The sequence below is a fragment of the Mixophyes fleayi genome, chromosome 10 (genome assembly GCF_038048845.1).
Source record: "Mixophyes fleayi isolate aMixFle1 chromosome 10, aMixFle1.hap1, whole genome shotgun sequence".
Lineage (NCBI taxonomy): Eukaryota > Metazoa > Chordata > Amphibia > Anura > Limnodynastidae > Mixophyes > Mixophyes fleayi.
In genome coordinates this window covers 39,629,638-39,643,598 of record NC_134411.1, presented here as the reverse complement: position 1 = coordinate 39,643,598, position 13,961 = coordinate 39,629,638, and the positions used below count along the sequence as shown (strand labels likewise).

General features: G+C 37.7%; 1 pseudogene; it reads right to left on the bottom strand.

Moving 5' to 3' along the window:
• Positions 1–7,556: 7,556 nt before the first annotated feature.
• Positions 7,557–12,415, bottom strand: LOC142104175 (vomeronasal type-2 receptor 26-like; annotated as a pseudogene).
• Positions 12,416–13,961: the final 1,546 nt, after the last annotated feature.

Below are 13,961 nucleotides of genomic sequence, written 5' to 3'. Positions count from 1 at the left end.
AGACATCCAGCTACCTCGGTGCAACCTTTTGGCCTAAAAACAATATTGTGAGGTGTGAGGTATGAGGTGTTCAGAATAGACTGGAAATGAGTGGAAATGAATGTTATTGAATGTTATTGAGGTTAATAATAGTGTAGGAGTGAAAAAAAACAAAAAATATGGATTGTAGCACTTTCAATGCTTTTTAAAAAAAAAATCAGAACCCAAAACCCAAAATCGGAACCAAAACCTTTCGTGGGGTGTTTTGGCAAAACAAATCAGAACCCAAAACCTCAAGCTAATCATAACCCAAAACCCAAAACACCAAAAGTGGCCGGTGCACACCCCTAATTCTGCATGCGTATGCTGTCCTTGTGGGCATGTTTTTGTCCTTTATGCTATGCACTTGTGTAAGTTCAACTGAGCATTAGGCCCAACATAACTTACTAACATGGGAGATGTCTAGTTCATGGCTGCAGCCAGTGTATATTGACTACATCATTAATTGTCTTGAGAAGTGTAAGGCAATATTTTTGCTATCACTTATACACTGGCACCCCTTTGCACATCTAATAAGTCATAAAGAAAATGTATCTTGGCAACTTAGTCTGTTTCTTGACTCCTGAGAAATTGAGGAACATAATGATGGTAAAAACCCACTGTTATTCAGGATTCCCATCCTGTTTTTATCTACTTGCAATACTTCTTGGTCTGCAATATTATTGGGTCTGCACCAAATACATTTAGTTGCTCAATATAAAATACATATGAGTAATAATATTCAGCTAAGCACATGATATTCCAGCAATGTGCAAGTAGCATATACTAATACTCACATCCCAACCAAGTTATGGTACTTTGGGATTTATGCTTTGCAAAAGTGGTTGCAGGACATTTAAACAAAGTGAAAATGAAGCATTTATATTAGAGATAATTTTATGTCACAATTAGTACTAAGTATATCCCAATAATCTGATCCACACTTTTTATGGTATTTATGTAACCTATAAGAAGACAGGACCCAGGGGTTGTGATGTGATGTTCATTTATTTTTAACAACTTCAGATGTCAGCTTTGGATGGTCTCTCCACAGGAGGTGCACACCTGACTGGTATGTTTCACCTCTCATATAGTCACCCGAGTGCCTCCTACTCACCACACCAAGTAACAATATAAATGGTAAGGAAAAAACAAGGCAAAATGGTGTTTTTATTTAGTTTTAATCAAGAGGTTTGGGAGCAAGAAAAAGTAACCAATAAATGCAGTGTAAATGTTGTGGTGAAACAGAGTAACAGAGCTGTGTAATATACAAACATGATAAGCTCAATAATGGTACCTATGTAAACATATAATTTGTGAAGAAAGAGCTAACAATAACATTACATCAAAACACACCAACATGAAGATTAGCTAACAGTACAGGATCAGTACAGCAATATTATGGCCGAGGTGGTACACATGAACTCAATGACACTAGGATTACCTTCAGACCTCTTGCCAGGCTGGGTCCATCACAGTCTGTCATTGTAGCAATCTGTACTGTCTGTGGGATATCAGCTTCCACACTTCAAATCACTGAGCTCAGTCACAGTCCATCAAACATTTACAAGATACCCGGCAGAGTTTTACCTAACAATGATATCTCATATGAGGGGCTTCTGGTTGCTGCAGACATTTTTGGGTGCATCTGGAGATCCAGCCATTACGCAATCTAGTCAGGTCTCTGAGATGGTGTTACCGGAATGTTAGAACACTTGTGGAACTGGTGACCACTATCTGCTATCTGCTCCACTCTATCACTCTCTTGTATCTTGTACATGTGGTGGCTGGGCCTTTTAGTTCAGCAGACCCTGCAACCAGAATAGCTAGTCAGACTCATGGATTTAATGTTTGACTAGTACTAGACATATGGAAGATAATTACTGACTGGTTCCTGGGGTTTAGTGCAAATTTTTCTTCTAAATGCGCTGTTAGCAAATGAGCTCTACTGAGACGTTTTTCTTTCCATACAACCAAAGAATGAGAAATTGGCTACATCATACTTTTATAACATTAGGATTGAAGGGAACTGTTGATTTTTGCTCTGTGACTAGATGTAATAGAGAAGTAAGGAGTCATGGTTGCAGAGGTAATTGCTATCTCCTGCAATTAGAATAACATATTTTGAGACAAAGGGCCAATGTGTGTTCCTTATATCCTAGATGTGTAAATTGTGAGATTGTTTAATAAGTATGTTTGTAAAGCTTCCCCCATTAATAATGCAAATGGGTGCAATATAAAAATGTTTTAAAATCAATACTTGGTGAAGTGGGTTGCAATATAAAGTAACATTCTTTTATGACCCACATGTTGATATCATTGTGTTTGTAAAAACATACATTCTGTGCTTGGCACACTCACCTTTAACACAGCTGGCATGAATGATTTGAAACAACACATTAAATTTATCTTACCGATTTCTGTACTTCCGTGTGCTGGGACTAATTTTATTGTTTTTTTTGTGAACATCACCAGCACTCCTAATGTAGCCCAATTGTCTTAAGGTAAAAAATTGATTTCACACATGGTGCAATGTTGCAGCATTTGGGCTCTATGTACATTAATACATACAAAGACAAGAAGACAATACAGACAGCATGGACTTACACACTTACCTAATAACCACTCATGTTCAGCTGCTCTCTAATAATGTTGTTCAAATCCAAAACCTAAAAAAAAATGTCCACACTGGTATTTCCTTCGATCCCACAAAATCTGTCTATTATATTTATGAAATTGACCATTGTGGGAATTAGACAATAAATTATGTACTTGTAATACTTAGATCTAGAAAAACTTAAGCTTCATGTGTTTGGGATCTTCCCATAACACCTTCAAAATTACTCATCTTCATTAGTCCATATTAAGTTAGGCGGGTGCTATCCTAATACCAATGTCGTGTATAACGGCAAAAAACTGAAAAAAGTAGTATTCTCTTATGGGTGCACGCATTTGATTTCATTACCTAAAGTTTTATTATGCAGAATAATTCCAAATGCATGTAACTTTATTACATATTTTCTTATTAATTAATTCATAATCCCTGTAAATCGGGACTTATTATGTTTGTTCTCCCTAATTTATAACATCCTTATTACATGTATATAATATTATTTTGGACTATTAACTATTTATTATATTATGATTCAGAAAATTCCAAGCCACATATTAGTATAATTTTGTTGCTCTCCATTTTAAACTCGGCACATAATATATGCTATGTGGATTAGACTCTCAACATAAATACACAATTTCTAAATAATTATCTGGTCTCTATAATTTAAAACAAACTATCTTGTATTGATTTAAGCCAATTGCAGAAGATTACAGTGTGGGGTATATATTATACAATTTGCAATGTATGTTCTCTTCCCAACTATTGGCGGAATTTATACAATTCCTAATATCAAGAATATCAAGTTAAAATTGACAGCTGAAATACATGGAAAATCCATTTCCTTGACCTCCGAATTAAGGTGAAAAATAGGGGTAAGCATGGAAACTGACATGTATGGAATATATTCGACAACAAATAGCTTACTACATAATAGCAGATTTCACTTCTCACCAATATTCAAAACCTTTCCCAACAGAAAATAAAAAGTATTTCCAAATAAAACCGTACCAACCCTTTCACACTGAAAGAAAGGAAGAAGAACTAAGTGAACGACTAAAAAACAGAGGATATAGTAATCATCTAATAAAAAAACACTCATAGAAGTTAAACATAAGTTTTACACTGATTTATTTAAAGCCAAAATCAAACAATAAGAATACATTCACATTCATTGGGTATTTTTGCAATGAATGGAAACTTGTAAAGTATATTTTACAGAAACACAGAATGATGAAATGTCTGAGATTTTAGAACTTGAGGTCTCCATACATTGGAGAAGAGCTAAAAACCTAAAGGATAGACTAGTGAATGGCCACTTTGTTTCCGAAAGACAGACACCAACTAAGAACCTTGTATCCTTTAGATGTAGCAATTGCAAAGCATGTGTATACAGGAAAAAAGACACTTGAAAAATGGGACAAATATAATGAGAAACACACAATTAAGAACTTCAATTGCAACAAGTGCTACTTATGTTGTGTCCACTGCCCCTATAACATGCAAAAAATAAACAATGTGATACAATTGTTCTTTGATCCACAAAAGAGAGTTCTCATCCAATTTAATAAAATGATGCGCAAAAAAGGAATATTTTAGTACATGACTAAAAGCAGTATGTGACATCCCTGCCGCAACAGTTACTGTGGTCTGGAATAACCCTGATGCACAGAAATGTAGTACAGCCAGCAATTTAATCGACAGTGGAATTGCTCATGTTCAATCTGCTCAATCTTCAGAATTTCCAGGATGGCCTGAGGCCAGAGCCTGAACTGGGTTTTCACTTCTGGGTCAACTATCCTAAAGAGTGCATATGCAGATGTCCACAAAGCTGCTATTGAACATAGCACAAACATCTGATCAAATAAACACATGAACATAAAGAGCAGATGAATGATGTTATGTGTATTGACTATGTAAGCCTCATTTGATAAAACTATAAAAATATGCAGGGGACTTATGTTGTAGACACAACCTACATTTATCATTCCATAATGTGTCTATAGTAAATTATCTAAAAACTGTATGTTTAACCACATTGTCATGTCTCTTGAAGGACCCATAAATTATTAACTGCATAGTTGATAATAATGAACCAGTATAGTGTGTACTTAGTGTAAGGAGAAAAATACAACAATCACACTTAGTGGTATATTTACTAAACTGTGGGTTTAAAAAAGTGTAGATGTTGCCTATAGCAACCAATCAGATTCTAACTGTCATTTTGTAAAATGTACTAAATAAATCATAACTAGAATCTGTTTGCTTGCTATAGGCAACATCTCCACTTGTTCAAACCTGCAGTTTTGTACATATACCCCTTAGAATTTAAATTGCAATTAACACCCCACAACTGTCTCCTTACCACTGTATGAGTGCAATGTTAATCTTCTTTCTAAAGATGGTGGTAAAGATTACAAGTATGAAATGCAAATAAACAAATATTATATATCCATAGAAAAAAATGCTTATTTTAAGACAAATGTAATGTACACTATCTTACTGCTGATATGACATCAATTAGGGACTGATGTGCATGTAGTATGTCATTTGTTTTTCTAGCAGGTACTGTACACCTCCCACCATCAAATTGTATAACTTTTACCTTCCATAACACTTTTTAACTATAATTTCATAAAAATTAGTTTATTAACATATGGAGGAAATCTGCAGCAGAGAACGATGTTTGAATAATAACTTGAAACAAAAATATTGATCATCTTTCCCTGATTATATCGTTAGAAAATATACATGGCTGGAAGATATTAAACAGTGAAATTACTGACGGTTATATGTAACAGAACAAAATAAAGTTGTAGGTAGCAGACTCCTTTAATAATTACTTGAAAATAATTCTGTTCCTACAAACGATTCCTTACAATGTAATATTAAACCGACAGCACTGAACACACATTCAGACAGTGCAGTAACACATGTGCAGGAAAGCGTTTTAGTGATATATTTTGATCATTCTGGCCACTGGTAAATCTGCCAACTATAGGGCACTTTAGGTGCTTCCACCATCTGCCTATATGTTGTAGAATTTAATGGCTCCTCTGCAAATGGTGCAAATAGATTTTCTCTGTCTTGGTGACAGTTTGTTGAAATTTATTTCCACTGACATGAGGTTGCTGTGAACTCAATGATACATTTTTTTCTCTGATATTTTCTCCTATTGCCATGTGAATGGCAGAATAATTTGCATATGTGCTATTTATCAATGTGCAAACATTTGCTCCCTTTCAAATGTAGCAAATAATTTGCTAAATTTTCAAAGTTTTAAATTTTAAATAAATGGTGTAAATTGTATAAATCCTATATTACTTACGTTAAACACATCATTTGTTTGACTATTGGGTTTTGTGGAATTTGTAGCATATACTGATTCACAGTGAACACTCCTCCAATCATAATGTCTCCATCTTGAAAATATTCATAGTCTTCAAATGTTTTTCTTAATTGTAGATGACATGCTGGTAACGAGTTTTGGGTAACAAGTCTAGAGAATGTCACACACAGTAGTATTAAACACAACAGCACTGTAAATAAATAAGTGACCACTGTTGTTGTAGCCATTGTTCCAATATTTTGTTGATCATCAAACCATGAATGTAAGAGGTGAAATATGTCACACAGGGCTCTGAAACCTGATGCATCTGTCTGTTAGTGTAATGACGCTGAATCATCTCACTGCCTTTTATAACAGATCTCCTGAATTTAGTGACAGGTGTTTGACTTTTTTCTGTCCTGCTCTTAAAATAAAACACATGCACAGCAGATAAAGCTGACATTTGAAAACATGATTCAAAATAACATTTCTATTTGAATTTTGAAGGATTTTATATTCAATGGCACACACAAACATTTATAAATCCCTATAAGAAATTTACTCTCAAAAACAAAGCTGTTACCTCTATTGCATGTACATGTTGTATATGTGACCTGTGGTCCACTAAGTGGTGATGTAACCTGGGGAGGCAGTAGTCCTTATTTTTTATATCAATGTCTTACATTCAACCATTGTATAGTGAGCTAAAAAGTACCACAATATCCAGGATTTTGAAATGAAATAAAGCCTGGCAACTGACTATGGGTGCTGTCAGTCTTTAGGGTTGTAGGGCAGTGATGCTCAGCCATTTCTTAGCTATGACCTCAGTTTGCACACCTCTGATGTAGTGACGTGATCAGGACTGCAAATTAGTAAACTAAGCAAGTTCATAACGTTAACTTCAGTTGAAATGTCCAGTTCAGTTTATATGTTTTCTAGCTCATTAAATGAACAACATTGCATTAGAATAGCTAGATGCAAACAGTAGGTGAGATGTAATAAATTCTGGTTATACTAAGCACAGAAAAGGAGTATAAAAAAAAGTCACCATTGGTGATCGGGAAGGTGGGGGCAAAGCTTTCATAATTTTTTTATACTGTCTACTGCTGGTGGCTCCAGTATCTTTATAACCGCCGGACCCAAAGGTATTGCTGATTTAATGTCAGTGGGCCTGATTCATTAAGGATCTTAACTTAAGAAACTTCTTATTTCAGTCTCATGGACAAAACCATGTTACAATGCAAGGGGTGCAAATTAGTATTCTGTTTTGCACATAAGTTAAATACTGACTGTTTTTTCATGTAGCACAGAAATACTTGATAGCTTATTTGTACACTAAAATTTAAAGTTGATATTTGTGTGCTACATGAAACTTTGACTACTACTATTAAAACTACTGTTCCGTAGACACTGATATGTTTATCATTTGAGTTGATAACGTTGGCTTGGTCATACCATTGTATTTGTTCTTGCTTAAAGTGAAAAAGTGAAACACCATATTATTTTTCTCTGTATTTACGTTAATTACAGTCAATAATTATTATCACAAAGTATGTATGTTATATCTTCAAACATATGCAGTTTTATTGCAGAACATCATGTTTTTCTGTTGTCAAGCAAATGCAATTTTGTATTTAATGCAGGTCTACATAATATAATATAACATTTGGGAAAAAATATACAGCCTAAAAGTCCAGCGTTTGAGGTCAATATGGAAAAGATCTCCACAGCCACCATGTATTTCCCTTTGGTGCTCAGATAAGCCGGGATCATTGCAATCCAGACACTGCAGAACACCAGCATGCTGAAGGTGATGTATTTGGCCTCATTAAAACTGTCCGGTAATGTCCGGGCTATAAAGGCTGTAATAAAACTCACAGCTGTCAGAACCCCCATATAACCCAGGACAGAGTACAACCCAATAACTGAACCTTCATTACACTGAACGATGATCTGTCCCTGATAAGAGTGTGTGTCCAGCTCCTGGAAGGGGGGAGAGATAGACAACCAACTAATACAGATCATAACTTGGACAGATGAGCAGATAAAGACTACACAATTCGGCAGTTTCACTCCCATCCATTTCCTCCACACACTGCTGGGTTTGGTGGCTTTGAAAGCGATGCAAACCATGATAGTCTTGACCAACACAGAGGAGACAGCTATGGAGAAGAGGATTCCAAAAGAGATCTGACGCAGCATGCAGGTTATATCTACAGGACGACCGAGGAACAGAAACACACATAGGAAGCTCAGCATGATGGAGACCAGGAGAAGGAAGCGGAGGTTCTTGTTATTAAGCTTTTACAATAGGTGTATCCTGATGTGATATAAAAATTACCAGTATTAGCCGAGTTATAAAACAGAAGAAAATTGAGACAAATGAAAACTGCAAAGATCTCATCATTTGTGTAGGACAGAAAATCTACACTTTTGAGAATGCACAAATCCCTCTTTTGGCCATTCATCATCCTCATATTTAATGCAATTTCCACTGTCTGAAAAATGACAAATAATAAAGTCAAACTATTGACCTCAGGTCCAGTTTTGTGCACTTTCCAACAATAAAAGAATAGCAAAACTTCAGAAAGAGTTCAGAAAGTTTGGATAGCAACTTGACAAATAAAGGAAAAGTATTAATTTTGGCTTTCAATGTTCCCAGTTCTACCCCAACCACTCAACAGATTTAAATAAGAAAATAGGGGTATTTTAGTTATGTACAACAAATAAAATGAGGAAGCACTTACACAATTTAATGAGAAGACCACTTATAAATTGATTAAGTTTAATCCAACCATTAAAATCCAGAATAAATTAATGGAGATTATTAATAATTACGAAAAAGTGGTTCTTATCTGATAAAGAGAAAATATTTGGCGTTATACCAATATTATTAATTCTTTGCAAAGTACTTAAAAATAAGGAAAACCCTCCAGGAAGACTACATATGACAGTCACATACTCAGCCACCTCCAATTTATCTCACTTTACAGATCACCATGTGCATGTATATAATCTGGAAATTAAGGCCTATTTGAAAGTCACCATTGACATTATAAATAAGCTTAGAGTTTGAAAAGTGTTATTTCTTACTTATTGCTGATGTTAGTTCCCGCTATGGCATTATTAGACACAATTTGGATTTACAGGCTGTGAGAAGTTTTCTAGATAAGGGAACAATGAGTGAGGATTTGAAGTACTTCATTATAGATAGCATATACTTCATTTTGAACAACTATTATTTTTGTTTTAATAAATATTACACCCAAAAGGTCAGAACTACGATGGGGACCAGGTTTGCCACAAATTATGCCAATATATTCATAGGCCATTGGGAGGACATGCATGTATGGAATGGTCATGGGTATGAGGTGAACCTAGTAATCTGGTTTCTCTATATTAAAGACATGATACTTATCTGGGATGATGATAGGGAGCAATTAGATCAGTTCTGCATATCTTAACAATGAAATGCAGATTGATCTGACATTTTATATTAGTAAGGAAAAATGATTTTTTTTCAGATTTGACCTTTTATAATGGGAATCATTCCATTTGAAATTATATTAAACTGATGGATTGCAGTGCCTATATACATGACTACAGCAGTGATTATATGAGAATATAATAAATTAGAAGGAATTGACAATAACTATTTTTAAATCAGGTTTCAGAGGTGAAGGAATTTGACATCAACAATGGATATGATCTGGAGGGAGAAGGTAAATAAGTCTTTAATTGTAGTAACCAACATCAGAAGAGAAGATTTACTCCTCTCAAAGAAAAAAACAAATATTTTCACCTCCATTTATTATGGGCTACAACCTACAGTAGAAAGATATGGAAATATTTGGGAGAAAACATTGGAGACTGAAAATCTATAACATTAAGCCCCATTCCATCCCCCATCAACAGGAAATAGCTTTGGGGGGGCATGCAAGTATAATTTTAACTTCTTTGAACACCTGTGTTGCCAAAGACAAGTTCCACTCATTCTTAGCACTGAAGGGGTTAACCACTATTTATAAACTTCTGAACTTAATGTAATTATATGCTATATACATTATACATATTTATTTGCAGGTTTATATAGTACAAAAAGTACCAGTTGTATTGGCTATTTCTCCAACGGAACACGGAGCACAGTCATAACAGCAGGGATGTATTCCGGGTTTTGGGATCTTTCTGCTCCCAGGTAAACACATTTCTGAGCAGCGAGAGACTGGAATCTGTGATGGAGACAATATATTTATTTGATGAAAATTTTTGAAAATTTTATGGACATTTAATTTACACTGTACAGGACATTTACAAAAGTGGAAAAGCACACTTTAAGATATTTAATTTATACATGTATCTTTGACCAATGTAATAAAACAAATGAATGAACAATAGTGTCACAAGCAAGGCTTTAATAAGGGTACAGGCCACCCTATGCCAATATGTTCGCAGCACCCCCTAACTTTCCATGCCAGGTAAAGACGCAGAAGGCAGAAACAAGTTCATCCTTATTTTAAAATCTTCACCCCCCACCAATGTTTACATTTGCGCATTTTAGAAACCATGCTCCGCTTGGCTATTCAAACAGGTCATGATAATATGTCACTCATTTCATGGTCATTCAAATCTACACTGTGTTGCAAAATGGAGAAATGAATGAGGGTTACTGAGGGTCAAGGCATAAAGGTGGAGGGGGGGGCTGTCATCATACTTGACTCTCATACTCACTTATCCTTAAGCTCCAGCCAAAGGATGACTCATTGTCTTCAGCCTTTACCATGGAAATACATCAATAAAACCTTATTACATTTTTCATTCATGTTTTCTGTTTACTTAGTCTTCCTCTCCGGCGGGTGCAGGGTTCTTTTTTGTCAAAAAGAAAGACTTCTTAGACCCTGTATTGACTACCGGAAGCTGAATGCTATTATGGTGAAGAACCGTTACCCGTTACCTCTCATATCAGAACTCTTTGATCGGATTCATGGAGCACAGATTTTCACCAAACTGGATCTTAGAGGTGATGAGTGGAAAACCGCTTTTAATACGAAAGACGGACATTATGAGTACCTCGTGATGCCCTTTGGGCTTTGTAATGCCCCTGCCGTTTTTCAAGAATTCATCAACGAAATCTTCAGAGATCTTTTGTATCTATATGCAGTCGTTTATCTTGATGATATCCTGGTCTTCTCCCAGAACATCACCTCTCATCGAGATCATGTCAAAGAAGTTCTGTCTCGCCTTCGTACTAATCATCTATACTGCAAATTGGAGAAGTGCCTTTTTGATCAACCTTAGGTTCCCTTCCTCGGGTATATAATCTCTGGCATGGGTCTTCAAATGGATCCTAAAAAGGTAGAATATATCCTTAGTTGACCTCAACCCTCTGGCCTGAAAGCTACTCAATGTTTTATTGGATTCTGCAACTATTACCGGCAAATCATTAAAAACTTCACATCACGTCACTTACCTGTAAAGGTGGTTTAGCCAAGAACTGGCCTCAGGATGCAGTCTTGGCCTTCAAAGTTCTTAAAGAAACCTTCTCGACCGCTCCTGTCTTGAGACAGCCTGGTCACTTTTTTTTTCCAGATTCCAGTTGATCCTGACTTACCATGCTTGGTCAAAGAATTCCAGGGCCGATGGACTTTCCAGGTCTTTGATCCTTCGGATTCTTGCCAGTCCAGTGTTAGATCTATCATCAGTCCTCTGAAGATCTTGGCTTTGACTAAATCCTCTGTTAAGACTCCTCCTGCTGGACGCTCTTTTGTGGAGACCCATCTTCGTCCCAGACTGTTGGCATGGGCCCAGTGGGCCCACGATTCCAGATTTGCTGGTCATACTGGGGTTAAGGAGACTATTGCTCTTTTGTCCCGCAGCTATTGGCGGCCATCCTTGAGTGCTGACGTTCACAAGTATGTTCCAGCTTGCGGTGTATGTGCCCATCACAAGACACCTAGGCGTCCACCAGCAGGGCTTCTTCTTCCGCTCCCGGTTCCAGACTCACCTTGGGCAAGCATAAGCATGGATTTTATTACTGATCTCCCCAATAGTCATGGCTTCAAAACTATTTGAGTGGTGGTCGATCGTTTTTCCAAATGGGCACATTTTGTCCCTCTCAAGAAATTGCCATCCGCTGCTGATCTAGCCACTCTTTTCATTAAGAATATTTTTCGGATTCACGGTTGCCCCATTGAGATCATCTCTGACAGAGGTGTACAATTAATTTCAAGATTCTGGAGATCCTTTTGCAGCAATCTAGGAATTAAGCTAAAATTCTCATCGGGATACCATCCCCAGACCAATGGTCAGACTGAGCGGGTCAACCAGGATTTGGAGACGTTCCTCTGTTGTTAATGCTCTGATCACTTATCCTCCTGGAGTGATTCTTTACCTTGGGCAGAATTTTCACATAATATCCATGAACATGAATCTTCTGGAACATCACCCTTCTTTACCATCTTTGGCAGACATCCCATACTTCCCACCTTTTTAGAAATTCCCAGTGCATCTGTACCTGCAGCTCAAGAGATGGTCGGTGACTTTTCGAAGATTTGGACTCAGGTACGATCTAAACTTTTACAGTCCTCGGAACGGCATAAACACTTTGCTGATCGTCACCGTAGAAAGATTCCAGTTCTTCACGTTGGGGACAAGGTGTGGCTGTCCACGCGTAATTTCAGGCTCAAGCTACCTTCAATGAAATTCGCTCCCAGATATATTGGTCCCTTCCGCATTGCTCATGTTATTAATGTGGTTACCTATAAGCTCCATCTACCTCCTTCACTCCGTGTGCATAACTCATTTCATATTTCCTTTTTAAAACCTTTGGTTCTTAACGAATTCTCCAACCTTCAGCCTCCGCCTCCTCCTCCCATCAAAACAGCCTTGGGCGACGAATATGAGATTGAACGCATCTTGAAATCCCGATCCATTCATGGTAAGACTCAGTTCCTCGTCCACTGGAAGGGTTATGGTCCTGAAGAAAGGTCCTGGGTGGATAAGAAAGACCTACATGCCCCTCATCTGCTTTCAAAGTTTTTGAAGAACCATATTTCTAATGCCTCTTCTTCAGGGGAGGGGGGTACTGGCAGGCGCCGTGTCCGCACTGACGGACGCCTGCACCTTCTCAGCAACCACGTTCTGTTGCCTAGCAGCAGGACGCTTTCTCTGCTCACCTGTTTGCAGCCAGCATGTCTGACTGCCAAAATCTCCCTAAGCCAATCAGGATGCACCTTAGGGTATATAAAGCAGCCTCTGACACATGTCTAGTGCCAGAGTATTGGTTCACTCCTGCTCCAGCGTTTCCTGAACTTCTGATCCAGTGTGTTATTCGGTTCTGACTCGGCTTCCTGTGACTACTCTCCTGTGTTTCGTTTTGGTACCTCGCTGCCCAGCTGGTTTGACTATTTGGCTTGACCTGACTCCTCTCTGGATCTTCCCTGTGTACTGCACCACTCGGTTGGCTCTGACCTGGATTGCCTGACTACGCCTGTCTACTACTGTCGCTACACCGATGACTGTCTTGGAGAACTGCGACCTGCATACCCTCTGCAGCTAAGCCCAACCCCCTTGCGGGGGTCCCTGGTGAATACCGGGGGTACGTTAGACTCCGCGCCTCCCTGTTCAGTTGCGCCAATACCGGTTAGCGGCCATCTCTGCAAATCCGTGACAGGATGGTTATGAACAGGCCTTTATTTTAAAATGTAACAAGTGGTCAAAGGACATTATGGGGATTTTTAGAAAAATAATGCAATCTTAAGACAAGATCCCATAGGCAAACCGAGGGGGGGGGGGGTTTCTAGTGCCTGAAAACCCTCCTCCAAGCCTGGGGCACTGTATAATTGAGGTGGCTGGACCCTGTTCCTGCTTCACACAGCTCTGCTTGAAAAGGGAGAGCTACGTGCACCTAACAGTAGTGCACACAGCATTGCCCATGTATATTATAGGGATAGGAAGAGTTGGAGAGCAGCCAAGCACTGTCTAATATTATAGCCACGCCCCCAT